At 54.1% G+C, this 15,109-nt stretch overlaps 2 long non-coding RNA genes across 2 annotated transcripts; one reads left to right on the top strand and one right to left on the bottom strand.

Annotated features, from left to right (window-relative positions):
• Positions 1–4,744: 4,744 nt before the first annotated feature.
• On the bottom strand, positions 4,745–8,933 carry LOC309663788. Its single transcript, XR_014265468.1, has 3 exons — positions 7,474–8,933; positions 5,989–6,641; positions 4,745–5,701 (listed from the first exon to the last, which is right to left on the bottom strand). It is a non-coding gene; the product is annotated as an uncharacterized lncRNA (long non-coding RNA).
• Positions 8,934–9,874: 941 nt separating this feature from the next.
• On the top strand, positions 9,875–12,349 carry LOC309663786. Its single transcript, XR_014265466.1, has 2 exons — positions 9,875–11,483; positions 12,122–12,349. It is a non-coding gene; the product is annotated as an uncharacterized lncRNA (long non-coding RNA).
• The last annotated feature ends 2,760 nt before the right edge of the window (positions 12,350–15,109 follow it).

Genomic DNA, 15,109 nt, shown 5'->3' on the forward strand with positions numbered 1-15,109 from the left:
TACTTTCCACCTTGCCCGAGAGACCCCGACAGGTAGAACCCCCCGGGCCCAAGGTGGGGCCTGCTCTGAGCTTAGGAAGAGTCAGTGTTGCCGATGGTGGGTGGGGGATGGGAGACAGAACAACAGAGCAGAGGGGCAAACTCACTTTTCCACCAGCTGAAGGCACAACAGGGCAAATTGGGCCGGCTCTCAGCCTCCGGGTGTCTGGGAAGCGAAGGAATGAAATCCCGGCTCCCGTGTGTGGAGTGAATGGAACTCTCTTTGGAGGTGGGGAAGTCATCAGCCCCTGCTCAGTTGGTACCAAACCCTGTGGGATCTGCTCCCTGGAGCTGGACCGGCAGCTTCCAAGCTGGAAGCAGAGTGGGGAGGGGAGGCCCAGGCATGGCTCTGGGTGAAGGATGGGGGAACTGGGAGGGGAAACTAATACCGACTTTCAGTCCCACTCCAGTGACTCATAACACCCCACCTTTAGCGAGAAAGGCAGAGATTTTCATCATCATTATCATTAAGGGGGGTGGTTAGAAACGCTTAGCATCTATAGAAGAGGGAGATCGTTCATGCACACACGTTAACCATAGTTAGTCATCTCTGGGTGAGGAGTATTGATGATTTTTATCTTCTTGCTTGTCGCTTTCGGTGTTGCTTGAATTTATTTATTTATTTTACAAGAAGGGTGTTTTGTTTTTTCCCAGAAACAACAGTGAGGTTACCCCAAAAAAGAAAAAAATTTTTCAAGTCACCAAGGCTAAACTCTGTAAATACCAAGACACTCTTCCAAAGAGATGCAGCAGATAGGAAAACAACGAAGGGAAAAAGTAAGAGGCTGATTGTTCTGCAACCCGAGGAACCAAAGAACCAGACCCGGTGAGTCCCGAAGATGAGTTTCAGAAACTCGCTGAAAGAAAGCTCTTGGGGGAACACGAGTGCCTTTGAGAGGAACCAGTAAGGAGAAGTTCTGTGAGGTCTCCAGCGAAGAGCTGGAACCCAAGAGAACTCAGCTCAGGCTGGGACCGGGACTCAAAGGCTGCTCTCTGGGCACCACGGGCAGGGTTTGCTTTCTGTAAGATGGGCATGGCAAGAGCACCGGCATTAGGGCTGGCATCGCAGAGTCGAGATGGGAAGGGCACCCCCTCTTCCTGCTTCCCCTCCTAAGGGTCCTCTTTGGAAAACCCCCTGGGATGGAAAACTCGGCTCCATTGGCAACTGTTCTTACAAGCCCCTCCTGACCCTGGAGGCAGCACCTGCTGCCAAAGAGCTGTCAGATGGTTCCATGCACCTGCCCTTTGACCAACAGATTCCATTTTTAGGAATTTAGACCACAGAAAGCCTCACACGGGAGACAAGGGAAAATGCACAGGAAATTCATTGCATCACTGTTTATAACAGGAGAACTTTGGAAAACGCCTAGACACCCATCCAGGGGGACTGATTACATAATGGGAAGGCACTGCCCAGCGGAAGAGCAAAAAGCTGTGACAAACACCTGCCTACTCCTTCAAGGAGTGAAAAAGAGCAATAAGCCTTCGTTGGTATTTCAAGAAGGACACCTGGTACACACCTTGCTTGTCAACGTGCAGAATAGCCCTGGTAGCTGTGGTTGCCCTGGGACGGGAGCTGCAGGCTTGGGTAGGAAGGGGAGTAATCTACCCTTAAACTCTTTTCTCTTTGATTCACTTCACCGTGAGCATGTATTCCCTAGGAAAGCCATCCGCTGGCCTTCCTCCCACTAGGATGCTGAGTAGAAACTTTTGGTGCTCACCCACCCTCAGTTCTCCTCTCCTTCTCAGGACCCATCACCCTTGCCGCGGGGTGACGCGACCAGTGCTGGCCAGGGGATTGTGGGAAGAAGTGATGTTCTTTTCCCTGTCTCAGTGACCCAGAGATGGAGGTGACACAGGACGGAGGCAGCGTGGACCCCTGAGCTTTCACACGGAGGGCAGTTGCCCTGGAGAATCACCTGGACTCACAGCAGACTTTTGCTGTGTTGAGACAGTTCAATGTGGGGCTTATTTGTTACTGCAGAACAACCTAGCCTTGCTAAATGATACACATTTGGAAAACCACATTCTGGTTCAAGGGATACGAGAGAGCTTGGACAGGTCCCTTGACTCCTCCAGGCCTCAGTTTCCCCATGTGTGTGGTGAGGCAAAGGGGCTTTTCTCCTCTGACTAGGGCCTGTGCTGCTCACGTTCCCAAACCCTAAAGGCCTGAGGAATATCTGCCAATACTAAGGGCTGCTGGTGTGGAGTGCTCGCTGGACCCTGGCTGCTGGGTGGGCCACCTTGGGGATATCATGGAATCCTCACAGTGGCCCCAGGAGGGAGGCACTATCATTATCCCCATTTCCCCAGCAGGAAACTGAGGCTCAAGGAGGTAAGGTCACTGGCCTGGAAACCCCAGCATCTGGGATTCTTAACTGCTCTAGTGATAACTGCCCCCTGGTATTTTAATTTATCTCTTACAAACACAACTTAAAAGAAAGCCCACTGTTGACAACTTGGGAGAGCTTACAATAAGGATTTTTTTTTTTTTAATTTACCAACTTAACCATTTTTAAGTGTACAGTTCAGTGGCATTAAGTCCATTCACATTCTTGTGCAACCACCACCACCATCCATCTCCAGAACTCTTTCTTTTTGGCCGCACCTTGCGGCATGCAGGATCTCACTTCCCCCACCAGGTATCGAACCCTATCCCCTGAAGCGGAAGCATGGAGTCTTAACCACTGGACCACCAGGGAAGACCCAGAACCCTTTTTATCCTGCGAAACTTTGTACCTATTAAACACTAACTCCTTATTTACCCCTCCCCCCAGGCCTTGGCACCCACCATTCTCTATGAATTTACCCATTCTAGATACCTAATACAAGTGTAATCATACAATATTTGTCCTTTTGTGTCTGGCTTATTTCAGTTAGCACAATGTCCTCCAGGTTCATCCAAATTGAAGCATGTGTCAGAATTTCCTTCCTTTTTAAGGCTGAATGATACTCCATTATATGTATGTACCACATTTTGTTTATCCATTCATCTGTTGATGGACACTTGGGTTGTTCCCGCCTTTTGGCTACTGTGAATAACGCTGCAATGAGCGTGGGTGTACATATATCTGTTGGAGACCCTGCTTCCAATTCTTTGAGGTATATATCCCAAAGTGGAATTGCTAGATCATACGGTAATTCTATTTTTAATTTTTTGAGGACCCGCCATACTGTTTTCCACGGCGGCTGGACCATTTTACATTCCCACCAATAGTGCACAAGCTTCCAATTTCTCCACATCCTCACCAACACTTGTTATTTTCTGAGTTTTGGTAGTAGCCATCCTAACAGGTCTTAGGTGATATCTTATTGCGGTTTTGATTTGCACTTCCCTGATGGTCACTGAGGGAATGGGATTTTTTTTAATGCCACTGGTGCGATCCCCTGGACCTGCTTCCAGAGGAGGAAGCAGGGGGCCGGGGTGCTGCTCCAGTCCTGGGGACGTTGTAGCCACAACTCAAAATCCTCGAATCCCAAACAGGTGAGTGGGGCTGTGCTCCTGGGGCACAGTGTGACTGTGTGCCCCAATGACCTGTGCCCACCCCAGCTGGGGTCCCAACTTCTCCAGAACCTCAGCCTCTGATGTTGCAACCCCCTACTTCCCCTACTGGGCCTGAGCAGGGACTGAGCTCGGCCTTTCCAGCCCCACCTGATCTTGTGACCCACTCGAGTCCCACCCAGGCCTGGGACACAGAGCACACAGGAGGCAGCGTCACAGGGAGGTGGGGGTGGGGGGAGAGGGGGCGGTCATCTGAATGTCCCTTGTCCTTCCACGTCTAGTCTAGTGCAGCTTTGTGTGTGGGACAAGGGCAGGGACTTTGGAGCCAGACAGCCTCAGTCTGAGTTCCATCTCTGCCATTTGCCAGCCGTGTGACCTTGGATAAGCCACTTCCCTTCCCAGCCCTCACTTTTCTCATCTGTAAAATAGCTGAAATGGTGCTTGGCATATAGTTAAGCACTCACTAACCACCTCCCTTAATTACCAGCATTATCATCATCCTCATTGTCATCCACATCCAGAAGTACGATCGGGTCCCCCCTGTGTCAAACAGTCCATGGCTCCCTATTGCCGGCAGGAGAAAATCCAGCACACTCTCACGGACTGGTGGGCACTGCCCGGACTGGTCCCTGCTGACGTCTCCAAACTCCTCTTCCCCTCACGCATCACACTGCAGTCACCTGGGCTGCCTCCTGTCCCTCAAACACCCAGCACTCCTTTCTGCCACTGGCCCTTTGCATATGCTTTTCCTCCTGCCTGAAATGTGCTTTCTTCACTCCACTCCACTCCCATCCCTCCCACAATTAACTCCTAAAAGGCTCTGTCTCACTTCAAACATTACTTCTTCCAAGAAGCCTTCCTGGACATCCCAACCCCTTGTCCGCATGGGAACCCTTGGCCTTCACAGCTCTGTACCCACCCCCACCCCCTGCATAGTGCTTCTCCCAGCGCTCACAGTACCGAAATGTGAAATTATTTGAGGAATGTCAGCCTCCCCAGGTGAGCTCTGTGAGGCCACAATCACGTTTTGCTCCCCATTATCGTGCAAGCACCAAGGACAGGGTTGACCCAGGGGCCCCCCAAATATTCATCAAATTGAATTATTAATTTCCAGAACCTCCTTGATTTGGGAAACTCAAATTCTTTTCAATATAGACAATCCATTACCTACATAACGAAATAGGCTTTAACTTTCATACCTTTGTAAGACTTTTCCACTCATGACACGAACAAATCTGAGAAAACCCTCAGCTTCATCCTGCGTCCTAATTTTTCAGCTCGTGGTCACTGAACTCAGAGCAGCAGCTGTTCCTGCTGTGCCTCCTCGCAGCCCAGCCTCCGGCCACCCTTTCCTCAGAACACGCAGGAGGCTGCGGGCTGCTCCAAGTGTCACCCCTTGCCTGGGGATAAATGCCAACCATGAGTAATGGTGGGTGGCTGAGGGAGATGGAGACGCATATTCAGCCCAGTCAGCAAGATCAGCGAAAGCCAATGTGGCCCCTTGCCTGGGGTTAGGGCCTGACTCAGCCGGTCCACACACAGCAGCCCCCCAACCAGCTGGGGAGTGAAGGTGCGGACCCCCAGGGGAACACGGGACAGGATGCCCAGCGAGGCGTGTTGCCAAATCCCGTGCATTCATTGGTTCCTGCATCTTCTCCCTTGTCTATTTCAACAGTCCAGCGACTAGTGTCTGCTCCAACCGGTTTGGGGGAGGCCCTAGTGAGGCCCAGGGCTCACCCTCTCCCCAGGCTATGGGATGCTCTACAAGATGCTTCAGAGGGCCCCAGGGGAGGAGGTATTCAGAGAGGGGCAGTGTTGAGGTCCATTCCAATGGTTCTCCATGAAAGAACTTTCTTGATGCGGTGATGCAAATAGGCTACAGGAAACAATCACCGTTAGTACCACTGGTGCTGTGATTGTGGTTGGGGCCAGCTCAGGGAAGGTGACACCTTGAGGACTGGAAGAAGGGTGGACTGTCCCAAAACATAGACGAGTTGGGGGAGGACTTAGGACGTGGGGTCACCGTCTGGTTGGGCTCCACAGGCACGGAGGGTGAGGGTGAGCCTCAGGGGGAATGAGACCGGTTGAGAGGGAGGATCTGCGCCTGGAAAAAGGAGCCTGGCCTGGGTGGGGGTCCTAGGTTCCGCCAGGGCTCACGTTCCTGTGGGATAGATGATATAGACAAATTGAAACAAACAAGCAACTAGATGGGATGTGGGAGGTGGCAAGGGCAAGGGGCGGAAGTGGGTGGTCAGGGAGGACTCCTGGCGGGGAGAGGGTGGGCCCTGGGGATATCTGGGGGGGAAACTGCAGGAGAGATGGCCCAAGGGACTCCAGGGTACCGTGAACTTGAGAGAGTGGAAGAGAGTGGGGGTGGGGTGGGGGAAGGAGAGGGAAGTAGGGGAGGGGTGGGAGAGGGAGAAGGGGTTGGGGGGGTGTCACACTCACCCACATACACACAGGGAGAGCTTCTCCAGACAGCTGTGCGTGCCCCTTGTTTCCTTCCCAGAATTCCCGGGCTCACCCATCAGGCAACAGGCTACACCCCACCCCCCAATAATCAAAGTCCTCCTCATCTATGCAGAGCTTTAGGGGGGTTCAGCCTTTTTGGATCCTCACAGCTGCCTGTGAGGTGTCCTAACCCCCATTCTGCCGCTGAAACAGCAGAGGCTTTCGCTGGAAAGGGGAGCAGATTTGGGATGGGGATGGGGGAGGCAAGAGGCCTGGAAACCCTCAGGGAAATGCACATTCCAGCTGCTTGCCAGCCCAAGGACAAGCGTTCTCAGCTGCTGTCACATCAACACACACACATGCACACTGACACGCACGTGTGTACCCGGACACACTCACAATCCCACCCTCACACTGTCATGCGCACACACTGGCAAACAGATAAACACAATGACACACAAGCATAGCCCAACACACTACCACACGGCACAAACATACACACGCACACACACACAAAACTGCCTCTCTAGTTGGTCTGCGCTATCTGCTCCAGAATGGCCATCTCTTTAGGCTGGAGCCTCCTCTGGGAAATGTTTCCATCTTCATATGATCCTCCAGGCTGCCCCCCAGCTGCCGGGTCGCCTAAAATCCTGAGAAATAAGGGAAGATTCCTTTAAAACGCACACTTCAAATTTTAGGCTGAAACAGTATTTTGGAAATTTGGAGCTCAGTCTTCAGGCTCAGTCGGATGTGGGCTTGTGTTACCAGGCAGGTGGGGACAGGTGGGATGCTGAGGGCCCGCGAGGGGGGCTCGGGTTGCAGAGCAGGGGGTGTTGGCGGGTGGTTAGTCTGGGCAGATTCCACACCTGCCCCACCCCCCATGGCTGGGAGCAAACTCCACAAAGCAAGAGCTGGCCGGGGGCCGAGGGGGTCAAGGATACCGCTCTGGGAGTCCCACCCCACCTCCCACTCACTCTGCAACCCTCCCCAAAGGACTTCGCTCCCGTGAGCCTCAGTTTCCCCATCTGTACAATGGGTGCGATCCACCTCTTAGGGCTAGTGTGAGTTAAATGACATACATCATACCTACAAAGTTACAAGCCTTGGAAGCCCAAGAAAAGAAAGTGGGGCGGGGGATGGGAAAAACTCGAGGCAGTGGCCTCTCGGGCGTAACCGGGCTGAAAATAACCAGCATTTTCCTTTTCTCTGCGGCTGAAGCAGCGCTTCCCATAGGACCGCGCCTGCTTATCAGGAGCAAAGCCGCTCTCTCTGCCAGAAGGTGACTGTGGGGGCTTGGCTCCCCACTCCAGCCTCCAGCCCGACTCCCACGGAGGAGAACACTGAATTCCTCCCTCCCAGTTCAGGTTTCTACACCCCCGCCCAAGCCCCCCAAGCAATTTTGCATATATTTAAATCTCTGCTGTTTCCAGGTTTGAACCGCGCCCCCCGCCCCCGCCCCCGAAAAACGGAGACAGAAATTACAAAAGCCCGTCATTTGTCTCCGTCCCCGCACCCCATCTATCAGGGCCGCCGAGCCCGTCGCCTCGAATGATGCGCGCGCCCGGACGGCGCTTTAATGGGGCGCCGCGTGTGACTGTGCAGCCGCGGCGCAGCCGGCCGGCATTTGCATACATATTAAACGTAGCAGTAAAAAATGCAGACATGCAAACCATTTGGATGGGCTCCTCGGCAAGCCTGCCAGGAAATCAATCTTCTGGTTTCTTAAAGGAAACCTGCTCGGGAGGAGGTGGCGAAGCCTCGCAGCCCACTGGCCCTGGGAGGGGGGCGGCCGGCATCTGTCCATCTGTCCGCGGAACCCAGTCGGCTCTGGGGGTCCTTCCCGGCCACCGCCTCGGTGGACTCGCGGACAGAGAGCCAGGGGACCAGGGGACTGGAAGGCATCATCAGTCCCTCTGGGAGTGGGTCCTGGCTGGACGGGCTGTGTGCCCTGGAGTACGAGGCTTGGCCCCTCTGAGCTCTGCCCACCCAGTGGTAGTGATAACTTAGCACAGCGCCTCCCCCATCCCCAGTGGGTGCTGGAGCTTTTTTTCTCACTTGGTGGCTCTGGGGCTTAATGACTAACCCAAGGTGGCCCATCTCCTCTGTGACGAGCCCGGATCCCAAGCCAGGTGTGGAAGAGATCAGCTAAGAGCACAGGTTCTGGAGGGCAGAGGCCTGAGTGCCAAGTCAGGCTCCACTCCTTACAAGCTGTGTGACCTTGAGCAAGTGCATCAACCTCTCTGTTTCCTGAAAAAAAGGGGGGATCAATATTCTTCCTTCTTAGGCGTGTTGTTGGAATAAAGTAGGTGTCATTGCCTGGCTCACAGTAAGGACTTAGCTGCAGAGCAGAGTGTAAGAGGGTTCTTGGTATTACTGGTGTGTTTTTTGGGGTTAAAATTCCTTGCTATGTCTAGTGGCTTGGCAAGCCACTCCTCCTGCAAGCCTCTTCACCTATAAACGTGGTGTTTGATTCTCACAGGAACTTCTAGCTCACATGGATCACCTACCCCGCCCTCTGGAGATGTGGGTCCCAGGAGATCCACTGTCGATTCTAGCCAGATGTGGCCAAGGCGGCACCTCTGAGGGCTCTGACACCGTCATCCCCTGGCAGCTTAGGCAAAGCCCAGGGCCCCGGTGGGGCACACCCGAACAAGCCCCAAACAGACTGAACATCTATGGGACCAGGAAAGGCAAGTGGCCCAGAGTCTCCGCGGAACCAGAGGGGTCCTGCTGCTCCGCCCACCCTCTCTCTGAATTCACTTTACAGATAAGGAAACTGAGGCTCAGAGGTGCGCAGCCACAAAGCTTGAAGGTGATGGAACCGGGATTCAAATTGGGTCTGAATGACTGCAGAGGCCACCTCCCCAGAGGCCACTTGTAAATACTGTCCACAGAAGAAGCTCATTCTGCAGTGTCAGGGAATGCTGCTTCCCCCCAAAGAAGGTGTGTGCTTGTGAAGAAAGAAATCAGTTTTGTGCCTGGGCTCAACATGCTATTCAGAATTCACGAAGGTTCTTCCTTGAAAGGAACTGGAAGGAAGGAGGAGGGGGGCTTTTGAGAACCAGTTTGCCTTTCATCCACTTCCTCCACACTCCCGGAGGGAAGCAATGGAGGTGACCGGTGTCCCCAGGACAGGCTGGGCAGTGGATGGTGCTGGGGAGGTGATGCGGGGCGGGGGGTGGGTGCACCCAGCCCAGTGAGAGCCATCATCCTCTCTGAGACCCTAGCCCTGAGTGAAGAGCCAGGCCAGGGCCGGGGGGTCTTTGCCTTCAGCTGGGAGGGGGTCCCTGGGATTCAGAGCTGCCCATCTGAGTGGCAAAGTGCCCTCCACGCTGTGTCAAGTTGTAGCCTGGTGCCATGGGAACCAAAATGTCTGAATCCAGGGTGTGGCCCAGTTCGGTGGTGGCGCCTCCCTGAGGGACCTTGGGCAAAAGCCCTACGCTCTCTGGGCCAAGGTGGCTAAGCTGACTGCACTCCTTCTCTCTCTCCTTGGAAGCCCCTCCCTTTCACCCCAGCCTCCAGGCTCTCTGGGCCTCTGTCCCTCCACCTCTCACTGCAGGCCCCAGAGTACAGGCCGTCCCCCCCTGCCCAGCAGGCAGCGGGTGGAGGTAGCTGGCAGGGCGGGAAAAGGCAGGAGGGGCAGGAGTTACAGGAACCGGCTGGGCCTGGGCGATTGCTCAACTGGGGAGCCTGGCCGGCTGGCCTCCACAGGCCCCCACTTCCACCAGCCGCCCTCCCTCCTAGCTCTGCATTGCAAACATTCCTCGCCAACCTCGGTTGCTGCAGCCCCGGAAGGGGGAACTGCCACAGACCCAGCACGGGGCCGCCAGAAACACTTAACCCCTTCCTTCCTTCCAGGCAGAGCCTGCAGGCCAGAGGATGGGGCTGGGCCTGGGTTCCCAGACTGTGTGACCCGGTCAGGCGCATTGATGGCAGCCCGGGCTGGCCCCAGGTTAGCAACCTGGATCAACAGGCTGCATGTCGGCTCGTACAGTTGCCAATCAAGGATTCACTCAGCAGGCATTCCCAGAGCTCTCCCTGGGTGCCCAGCACTGGGCCTGGCACAGGCAGGGAAATCCAAAAGGGGGGCGCTCAGAGAGCCCACATTCTAGTGGCGGGGAGGGGTGCAGATCAGATAAACAGGCGTTTTTTTAGCTCACTACAATGATGAGTGCTACAAAGGAGAAGGACAGGGTGAGCCTGAGTGCGAACTAAAGTCGCTCAATTAGGCAGGGAGGGCTTCCTGGAGGAAGTGACATTTAGCAAGCAACAAGAAGAGGAGAGGGAGAGTGTGTCAAGCAGAGGATGTGAGGCTCTAGAGAGGAGAGAGAGGTTTCACGGTCCAGTCTGTGTGTCTGGAGGAGGGGGGGAGGGTAGAGAGCCCCCAGGTGGGAGAGCTTGGACTGTCTTGAGGGCAGTGAGAAGCCATGGAAGGGTTTTACCTGGGGAAAGACGTGGTCAGGTTCAGCCTCAGGCACTAAGATTCCCATAACGAAGAAAGGGAGCTAGCTAACTAAGGTTTCAGGTACAAATCAAATACACACAAAGACCAGGAGACCTGAAACTCACCAAAGTGCCACCAACAGGAGACATTTCAAATGGCAGCCTGGCAGCTGGGCCTGGCACCTGGTCCTCCTGGGGCCCAGGGTGCACTCTGAGCCCTGCCATCCCTGGGCCAGCCAGAGGCAGCAGGCTCAGGTGGCTCCTCCTCCCAGGATGGGATCCACCCCTCCCCTGGCCCAGACACCAGTCTGCAGACAGCTGGAGCTCAATAAATGCAGCAATTAGAGTGTTGAAGCTGGAAGGGGCTGAGAGACCCTTCAGGCCCACAGTCTCCTCACTTCAGATGAAGAAACTGAGACCCAGAGGCAGCAAGGGCTGGCCCCCCCGCTTCCACTGAGGGCAGATGTGCAGCTGGGCTGGCTACCGTGGAGATGCTCCGGCACAGGGGGGCCGAGGGGCATGCATCTGAGATGCCCACAGTACATGTCCAGAGAGGAAGCCAGCACACCCAGCCTGCTCGTGACCTTGGCACCCCAAGACCTCTGTGGACCCCCCAATCAAAGCCCCTTCCTCTCCCCACCTTTCACGGGACCTCACAGAGGCCGAACGGAAACAGAGATTCAAATCCAGAAAACCAGGAACCATTTGGAAATGGGCAGTCACTAAACCCAGCTGGTGGAGGCCGTCTATTCCTCTGTTCCCTTAGAGCTTGAAGGAATGAGCCAGGGGACAAAGTAAGTTGGTGGGAAACTTCTTGATTGTATTGTTTTCGCTGTAGACATGTTTCCTTTTGTTTTTTTCTTTTTCTTTTTCTTCTTCTTTTTAAATGAAGTGCTGCTTAGAACACCAACATACCAAAGAGATGAAAACGGAGCTCCCCTGATTGGAGAAGAAGGGGGTGGTCTGGGACCCGCCCCATGCACACCCACATGGGCTCTGTGTCCCCCTGGGCAACCCCAGGCTCCTCGGAACCCACTGAGGGCCAGCAGGTAAGCCCAACCCGAGATTTTAGGGATGGGGAAACTGAGGGCCAGGGAGGTGGAGACACTTGTCCAGAGTCACACAGCCCTGAGGGATGGAGCCAAGCGCTGTCAGGCCAGCCTGACCCAAAAACCCTCCGTCAAGCCAGGCCCAGGCTGTGGGATCAGGAACTAGTGCCTACATTGTGTTTTCTGAGAGTCTCTATGCCTGGTCTGTTTGTTGGGACAGCAAATTTAGCCAGACCTCCCCAAACCCTGCTCAGCGAGTTGAGACTTCTGAGGGGAAAACATGCCCAGGACGCTCCCTCTGTTGAAATCATGCTGGGACAGGACAGGAAAGGGCCTGGCCGGCTCCAGGCCCACACATGCCCCCAGCAGAAGCAGGAGCTGAGTTCCTTCCAGCCCCCCTGGGGTGGCCCATACAGGGGGCCCGAGCAGCAGCGACTGTCTGTTTTGTGGCTCGGGGTCCACTCTCGGTCACAGAGCAAAGATCTTTCCAGGCAATGGCACTTCTACAAAGGTTCTTTGAACCTGGGGTGCCACCACCTTGGTGACCCGCCATCAGCTTTGCCAAGATAGAGCATTCCAGCACCTTCTGAAGCCTCATCACAACCAGAAGAGTCGGCCATTATTACCCCATTTTACAGGAAACAGGACCATGAAGTCACTTGCCTGGGTCACAGAGCTAATAACGGACATGGCAGGCCTGGGATACACGTGTCTTGAGCACCCAGGTGTCTGCTCCTTACCACTAGGCCACCACCGGAGATGTGACCCCTTCTCCTAGCAGGAGGCTGGGGCGAAACCAAAGAATTCCTGGCTCACCCTGACTCTTCACACACTGTTAATGCACACCAAATAAATATTTTATCTCACCTATTTATTATGTATTTATTTATTTATTCATTTTTGGGGCCGCACCACGTGGCATGTGGGATCTTAGTTCCCTGATCAGGGATCGAACCCACGCCCCCTACAGTGGGGGTGTGGAGTCTTAACCACTGGACCACCGGGGAAGTCCCTATGATGTGTTTCTCTTTGGCATTTATCCATCCTGAGTTTACACCCCACTCCAGTCTTCTCCACGTGGGTTCACACGGGTCTTAGATTTTGTCTCTGCATTTTCAGGGGGCAAAGCTGCTTGTGTCCCTGTAGCCATCACTGCCAAAAAAAAAATCTCATTTTATACATTTCACAAAAATGAGTGGCCTAACTTGGAAATATTGTGGAACTTGCTGCTTGGGGACAAGGAATGCATGTCTCCACGATGCCGTTGAGGCACTTGGCATAGGGTGAGGGCTCAACGAACGGGCCTGGATGATTATTATTGCTGCTGTTCATGGGGTGTTGGCGTGGCTGATAAATTCCTGGTCTCCTCCTCCTTCATATCACAGGTTAGCAAGGTCCCTTCTCAAAGTTACTAATTGGCACTAAATGGTAAGAAACCAGCTGTGAGAATGAGAGATGTTTTGTCCTTGTGCTGGAGAGATGTTTACCATGGCAGTTGGCCTGCAAGATGGTCTCCAAACGATTTCGACCTCCTTCAGCCCTTCCCACAATGAATAGGGCTGCCCTGTGGGACCAATAGGACAGTGTAGAAAGGACCACATGTGCATTCCAAGGCCAGGTCGTGAGAGGCTTCAGTCTTGCTCTCTTGCATTCATCTGGGGGAAGCCAGCCGCCACATTGTGAGGAAACTCCAGCAGCTCTGTGGAGGAGTCTGTGTGGCAAGGAACCAAGGCCTCCTGCCAACAGCCTGCACCGCCCTGCCAGCCGGTGAGTGTGCCACCTTGGAAGCTGATCCTCCAGCCCCAGTCAAGCTGTCAGGTGACGGCAGCCCCAGCTGACACCTGGAGTGCAACTTCGGTGAAGACCACAAGCCAGTTACGCCAGTTCTGAATTCCTGACCCACAGACACTTTGAGATAATAAATGCCTATTGTTTTAAGCCACTAAGTTCGAGGTGATTTGTTATGCAGCAGTAGATAACTAATACAGAAACAGAGAGACCTTTTAGTTATGAGGGCCTTTCATTGACTGGGTTCCCAAAGTGTGTTCCTTGTAATACTGACCCCAGGCTATGCTCTGAAAACCACAGTCTGTCCAGTATTGGCAGATTGCGGACTTTCGTCTCTTATTCAAGATGCCCAGTGCACCTTGGCATATTCAACCAGACCCCTCTGGGCAAGGAAGCTGTTTCTCAGGAGTCTTTGTGGCACTCTGGCATCATAGTTTCAGAGCTTCTTTGGGAAGCACAGCCAAACTGCCATGGCAGCAGGCTCCTATAGCACATTAGACAATTGTGTCCAACGTAAAAACAAAAACACTCTTAGCCTGATATTCAGAGTGTGGCTGACGGTGTTATATACAAAGACAAGAGGGCCAGTCTCTCTGAGCTCTTCTTCCAGCTGAAGGGCTGGTTTGCCCTGGGTCCCCTCTGGTCCCACCAGTCATACAATCAGTGGTATTTATTGGTCAGGGTTCTGAGCCAGTGTTTGGCCGTGGACCTCAGTGCATTTGGGGACCACTGGGGATTCAGATTTTGGTTCCTGACCTCTGTAGCTCCAGCTCTCATCAGCTCCAAGGCCCACTGACACGCAGGCCATGCTGTGGCCTTGAACTCCCCGCCCCTCGTGTTTGCCACGTCTTCAACAACAATGCCTCAGAGCTGGATACTTCTCAGTGGGAATGCAACCGTGGTCTTAAAACACGCACCACTGGAAAACAGCATTTGATATAGAAAAAAATCATTTTACAGGCAACTTTTTAAGAGCGAATCCACCCCCTTCAGCGAAGGAAGGCTGTGCTCAGAAAACCACATTCTTTCAAACCCCTGGGGCTGCATGGGGGGTGGGAACGCTAGCAGGCAGAGGCCTTTTCTGTTGAAAACATAATTTTACCCTCATGTTGCTTCATCTTTCCCTGCATGGACATTCTGGCGGCTCTCAGGCCTTTCTGGAGCCATCGCTTCCAGACACCAAGTGGCCTGCCCTCCTCCCTGGGCCGGAGGCCCCAGTGGGGGCACCTTGTTACTCAGAGTGTGGCCCTGGCTGCCTCAGCACCTGCCTCACCTGGGAGCCCTGCCCAGGCCTGCTCCATCAGAGTCTGCACTGGAACAAGATTTCCAGGTGATTCTAGGCACATTAAAGATGGGGAGTGCTCGGCGGCACCCCAGAACTGCCGTCTCAAGGTGCCTGCAGCCTGCCCGCTAACGGGCCGCCACGCCTGCCTTCCTCACCCACCTTCCAGGCTCCCGTCACAGACAGCTTCTCAGAAGCTGCATTTCCCGAGCCCCATTTCCACGCGCACTCTGCCCGCCCCTGCATCCCTCTTTCATCACGGAAATCCAGTGAGAGGATCACACACGACAGGGTGGGAAGTCAGGACACCTGAACAAGAGGTAATGGCAACAATAAAGACACCCAGCCCTTACAGAGCGCTTCCAACCCAGAGGGAAGCAATAGGACCCAGGGGTTCAGAGAGGGAAAGCCATCTACCCAAGATCACACAGCTGGTAAATGGCAGAGTCAGGATGACCTCACAGCCACCAAGCTCTCCCTGGACACCCCGTGGCAGGAGGACATCCTTGATGGGGAAGTGGGAGAGGCTGCAGGGATTGTCAGAGAGTTGCACCCT

The sequence above is a fragment of the Balaenoptera physalus genome (assembly GCF_965194825.1).
Source record: "Balaenoptera physalus genome assembly, chromosome: 7".
NCBI lineage: Eukaryota > Metazoa > Chordata > Mammalia > Artiodactyla > Balaenopteridae > Balaenoptera > Balaenoptera physalus.